Raw genomic sequence first — 5,875 nt, 5'->3', positions numbered from 1 at the left:
TCTTTGCTACCGTTGTGGGGAAGAAGGCCACCGTGCGGCAACCTGCACGGCTGATCCGCGGTGCGTCATCTGTGCCGCGCTGGGTCGCCCGGCGAACCATTGGGTGGGTGCGAAATCTTGCACCCCGCCCAAAAGCAAGAAGGCGAAACGGCCAGCCACCCAGGCCTCAGGCCGAAGGAGCGGAGAGGAGGAGGGGATGGAGACGGGCCATGAGCCCAGTCCCCCTTCTGGCGATCAGGGAGGTAGGGGCGGCAACTAGTCGCTCCTCGATCGCTACCGGGCCGGGGTGATGACCGCGGGGGCGGTCCCACCCCACCACACAAGGCCCGAAGAAGTCGCGCGCATGTCCCCGCGCGCCTTCCCCAGGGAGGAGGAGGGGAAGTAGTGGGTTCCGCTAGGGAACCCGCAGAGATGGGGCCCGCTGCTAGAGTGGGCCACCGCCGCCGGAGTTGCGGTAGAATGTCATCGATCCCGCGACTCCGGCTTAGGCGTTGGGTGAGGGACATCTTGGAGTTTTTAGTGAGTAGGAGTCTCACAGTACCCGCGGGCTTCCCCCGGGGCCGGCGGGTCTCCATGAGGGATTTTCTCCAAGTCAAAAAAAAAAAAAGGTTGTTGGGTTCCCGAACCCAGGGATTACGTAATCTCCGCCCTGGGAGGCTGAGCCACCACTTGCGCATAATCCCTGGTGTAGTAGTCGTGCCGGAGGAGGAGACCGAAGTGGACCCGGCTGCTACACCAGTGGGGGGACCGGGGGCCCTTCCGGCCGCCGTGCCACCAAATCGCTCAACCTGTGCAATGCTGGGGTGTGTTGACGCACCTTTTTGTCCTTTCTAATACCAGCGCAACCGTTCCCCTTTTAACCTTTAAAAAAAAAACACCCAAAAAAAAAAATGACCAGAAGCAAAGGAAGAAAGTTTGGTACATCAGCGGCACCCCAATCCACTTTCAATATGGATTTCTGTAACATCAGGGGACTTCACGGAAACATCAATGCGGTCCACCAACACCTTGAGACCGCCAAGCCGACCCTTTTATTCCTTACGGAGACCCAGATATCCTCTCCGGCTGATACTTCATACCTACTATACCCCGGGTATAAACTCGAGCACAAATTTGTACGTCGTGCCGGGGTATGTTTGTATGTCCGGGGGGATATCTGCTGTCGCCGCCTTCTTGGTCCAGAAGACAAAGACCTGTCTGTTCTATGGGTACGTGTAGATCAGGGTGACTACACCGGCATCTATGCGTGCTTGTACAGGTCTCATAGCGGTGACGAGGATACGACTCGACTGTTTAAGCACCTTCAATTGATGTCTGATAAAGTTCTAGAGCAGTAGCCCTCCGCGAGGTTTGTGATACTTGGAGACTTCAATGCCCATCACACCGAGTGGCTCCGTTCTCGGCTCACCGACCATGCGGGGAGAACTGCTCACGAGTTTGCTCTGGCATATGGATTCTCTCAACTGGTGCCTTCTCCAACGAGAATACTAGATATTGAGACCCATACGAGCTCCTGACTTGACCTTCTGCTGGCTACACATCCGGACGGATATTCAGTGACCGTGGAGGCACCAATTGGTTCTTCAGATCACTGTCTTATCCGATCCCAGGTACCGTGCACAAGTCCTGACACATCCCGACCTCCGTGTCAACGTCGCATGTGGCATTACAAGTCAGCAGATTGGGATAGATTGCGAGAATTCTACGCATCGTACCCATGGAAGCAGTACTGCTTTGCATCAGAAGACGTCAATATCTGTACAGCCGCCCTCACTGAAGTCATACTTGCGGGTATGGAATACTTTATTCCAAACTTTCTTGTTCCTTTGGGGGCGAAAAAGCTACCGTGGTTTAATAGGTCTTGCAGACAAGCCAGACAGGCTAAATAAACTGCTTTTCAGGCTTGGACCACGGGTCGTTCTAACAAAGATATTGGCGTATCTGATGCGAGGCGGAATTTAAATGCTGCATCTAGGTTTAGTAAGAGGGCAATTGCTAGAGCCAAATTCGACTTCGTCAGCAAAATTGGAGATCGACTAGCACGACATCCTTCTGGAAGTCGTGCCTTTTGGTCGCTTGCCAATGCTGCCGAAGGTAACTTTTGTCAGTCGTCCTTACCACCACTACGGAAGCCGGATGATAACTTGGCACTTAGTGCAAAAGAGAAGACCGATTTATTGTGCGCTCTTTTTGCCTCTAATTCGACTCTAGACGCTAGGGACACCATACCTGGTGTCCCTAGCGTCTAGAGTCGAATGGTGTAATCCCTGGTGTCTAGAGTCGAATTATTACTACCATCCCATGGTGTGGTAGCTCTATGCCGGAAATATCCGTAACGCAACGGAGAGTCCGGCGAGAGTTACTGTCTCTTGATGTCAACAAGTCGAATGGGCCAGACGGCATACCGGCATTGGTGTTAAAGAAGTGTGCTCCTGAGTTGTGTCCCGTACTCACGCGCCTCTTCGCGTTTTCATACTCCTCTGGGCAATTTCCGCAATCATGGAAGACCACCCTTGTGCACCCTGTGCCAAAAAAGGGCGACAGATCAAACCCATCGAACTACAGGTCTATCGCTATTGCATCTCTACTTTCCAAGGTGATGGAGCGTGTAATTAATACACAGCTCCTTGGATACCTAGAAGATGACGATCTATTGAGCGATCGTCAATATGGTTTTCGCCATAATCGCTCAACTGGTGATCTTTTAGCGTATCTCACACACCGCTGGGCTCTTGCCATAGAGAGTAAAGGTGAGGCGTTGGCAGTCGGACTTGACATAGCGAAGGCATTCGATCGGGTTTGGCATCAAGGTCTTCTATCGAAATTGCCCTCGTACGGAATACCAGAGGGATTATGCAAATGGGTCGCTAGTTTTTTGTCTGGCAGATGCATCAAAACCGTGGTAGACGGTGATTGCTCCGATAGCATGGACATTAACGCTGGCGTCCCGTAAGGCTCTGTTCTCTCCCCAACACTGTTTTTGCTGCATATCAATGATTAACCACAGTTAACCTTCATTGCTATGCGGATGACAGTACCGGGAATGCATATTACACGGGCCGTGCTAATATCCCTCTTTCCATTGTGGAGGCAAAACGCGAACAGCTTGTGTCTGAAATCGAGAGTACTCTTACCAGAGTCTCCGATTGGGGGCGACTGAACTTAGTTCAATTCAATCCTACTAAGACACAAGCCTGCGCGTTCTCCGCTAAGAAAACCCCTTTTGCTGTGGCTCCTCAATTCCAGAACACGTCCGTTACCATCTCTAAGAGTATTGGGATTCTCGGTGTCGACATCTCTAGTACTGTTGAGTTTCACAGTCACCTGGAAGAAAAGGTAAAGCTGGCGTCCAAGAAGCTCGGTGTGCTCAATAGAGCGAGGCGGTACTTCACTGCGGACCAGAGACTTCTCTTATATAAGTCACAGGTTCGGCCGCACATGGAGTACTGCTCTCATCTTTGGGCGGGAGCACCTGGATACCAGCTCGGTCCTTTTGGCTCGGTTCAGAGACGTGCTATGAGAATTGTCGATGATCCTAATCTCTCTCGCGGTATCGAGCCACTCAGCTTGAGGCGAGACTTTGCCTCGCTTTGTGTTCTACCGATTATACAACGGACTGTGTTCTGAGGAATTGTTCGACATGATGCCGACAGCCACCTTTTACCACCGCACCGCTCGCCATCGACAGGGAATTCATCCCCACACACTGGAACTAAGTGGTCCCGAACAGTGCGGTTTCAGAGGAGTTTCCTCCCGCGTACACTTAGATTGTGGAATGAACTTCCGGCCGAGGTTTTCCCACGAAACTACGGCATGGGGTTTTTCAAGAAGGGTATATTAAGGTTTCTTAAGGGCCGGCAACCACCCATAGTAGTATAAAAAAAAAAAAAATTGCCACCATAGTAGTATAAAAAAAAAAAAAAAAGGTCAAATATGTCACAGAGCAGGCTCACTGTTACCAGTGCCAGGTCAGATAACGACTGCAAGGCAAGGCAATTCTCCATTAATAGTGCAATAGATATGACGCCATCTGATGATCACCAAATTGTTATTACAGCTGAAAACTCAAAAGGCTCCTGTGGGCCAACACAACATTCAGGACATTTTAATGCACCTACTATTAATGAAGTTGCCATTATCATAAAGTACTACAATAAAAATAAAACTTCATTTCGAAGAAATAAAAATATATAAAGTTGGTATCATAAGAAAAATATGAAATTATAATGTTTTATTGACTATTAAATTGACTTAATAACTTTTTTTTTTTATCTTACTAGCTGGCCTGGCGTCCTGAATAGCAGAATAAGTATTAAATAAACTAATAAATTAGAGCATTGACTGTCAGGCGTCACGAAGTACGCCGGGTCAGCTAGTATATAAATAAAATTGGAGTGTCTGTTTGTAATAGTATAATATTTGTAATATTTATATGAGGTTTTTTTTTTTTTTTTAACAATACAAACAACAATTTATAACAAAAGAGATGAGATCTAAATGGGTACCAAGTTCAATGGTCTGTCCTGAAATGTATTTATAACAATATAAAATATCATTTCTTCTTATAACTTAGGATAATATACTGTAGCCTAAGTTCTAACTTGGCCAGTTCTCATATACCAATTATTACTTTCGATTGCTAGTTACTACTAATATTAAAATAGGAACCGACAAGTAACATGTTTAGAACTTGCGAAGGCTACAGTATATTTCGTATATGAAAACTAGCCAAGTTAGACCTTATGACGTATTGTTTACGCCATGGTGCGGCATGTAGAAATGTAACATATATTTGAATGCGTCAGTTACAAACGTAGGTGATTTAGAGTTGCACTACTGAGGCGGAGGTTGCAGCCGCGGCGCACACTCCACACGGGTACACTGGTCACACTGGTCACACTCGCCGCACTGGTCACACTGCGATGCGTGTTATATGATATCTGACCACCACCACAAGCTGATAACCACCACCAACTGCTGAACACCAACACCAGCTGAACACCGCCATCACAAGCTGATCGTCATCACCACCACCACCAGCTGACCGTCACCACCACTACCACCTGCTAACCACCCCCAACACCAGCTGCACATCGCCACCACCAGCTGACCTGCAACACCACCTGCTGACCATCACCACCAGCACCACCTGCTGAACACCAACACCAGCTGAACACCGCCAACACAAGCTGATCGTCATCACCACCACCACCAGCTGGGCATCACCACCACTACCACCTGCTAACCATCTCCAACACCTGCTGACCACCACCACCATCAGGTGAAGCCCTTCACCACCACCACAACCTAACTACCACCAGCAGCTGACCAACACCAGCAGCTAATCACCACCACCACCACCAGCTGACCATCACCACAATCACCACCACGACGAGCTAACCACCACCAGCAGCTAATCACCATTACCAGCACCACCAGCTAATCAACAACAGCGGCTAACCATCACCAGCAGCTGACCACCACCAGCATTTGACCACCACCTGCAGCTGACCACCACCAGCAGCTGACCACCACCAGCAGTTGACCACCGCCAGCATTTGACCACCACCAGCATTTGACCACCACCAGCAGCTGACCACCACCACCACCAGCAGCTGACCACCACCACCACCAGCAGCTGACCACCACCAGCAGTTGACCACCGCCAGCATTTGACCACCACCAGCATTTGACCACCACCAGCAGCTGACCACCACCACCACCAGCAGCTGACCACCACCACCACCAGCAGCTGACCACCACCACCACCACCAGCAGCTGACCACCACCACCACCAGCAGCTGAACTCCACCAGCACCAGCAACTAATCACCACCACGGCCACCAGGTGACCATCACAATCATTATCAGATAAC

The 5,875-nt window shown here is 49.7% G+C and overlaps 1 pseudogene; it reads left to right on the top strand.

Moving 5' to 3' along the window:
- The first annotated feature begins 890 nt into the window (after positions 1-890).
- LOC131851506 (uncharacterized) lies at positions 891-3,879 on the top strand (annotated as a pseudogene).
- The last annotated feature ends 1,996 nt before the right edge of the window (positions 3,880-5,875 follow it).

This window comes from Achroia grisella, unplaced genomic scaffold (assembly GCF_030625045.1).
Source record: "Achroia grisella isolate CSIRO2021 unplaced genomic scaffold, CSIRO_AGI_Agris_v1 utg784, whole genome shotgun sequence".
In the NCBI taxonomy this organism is placed as follows: domain Eukaryota; kingdom Metazoa; phylum Arthropoda; class Insecta; order Lepidoptera; family Pyralidae; genus Achroia; species Achroia grisella.
Note: the sequence above shows the minus strand (reverse complement) of the source record. Positions and strands in the feature narration are given on the sequence as shown.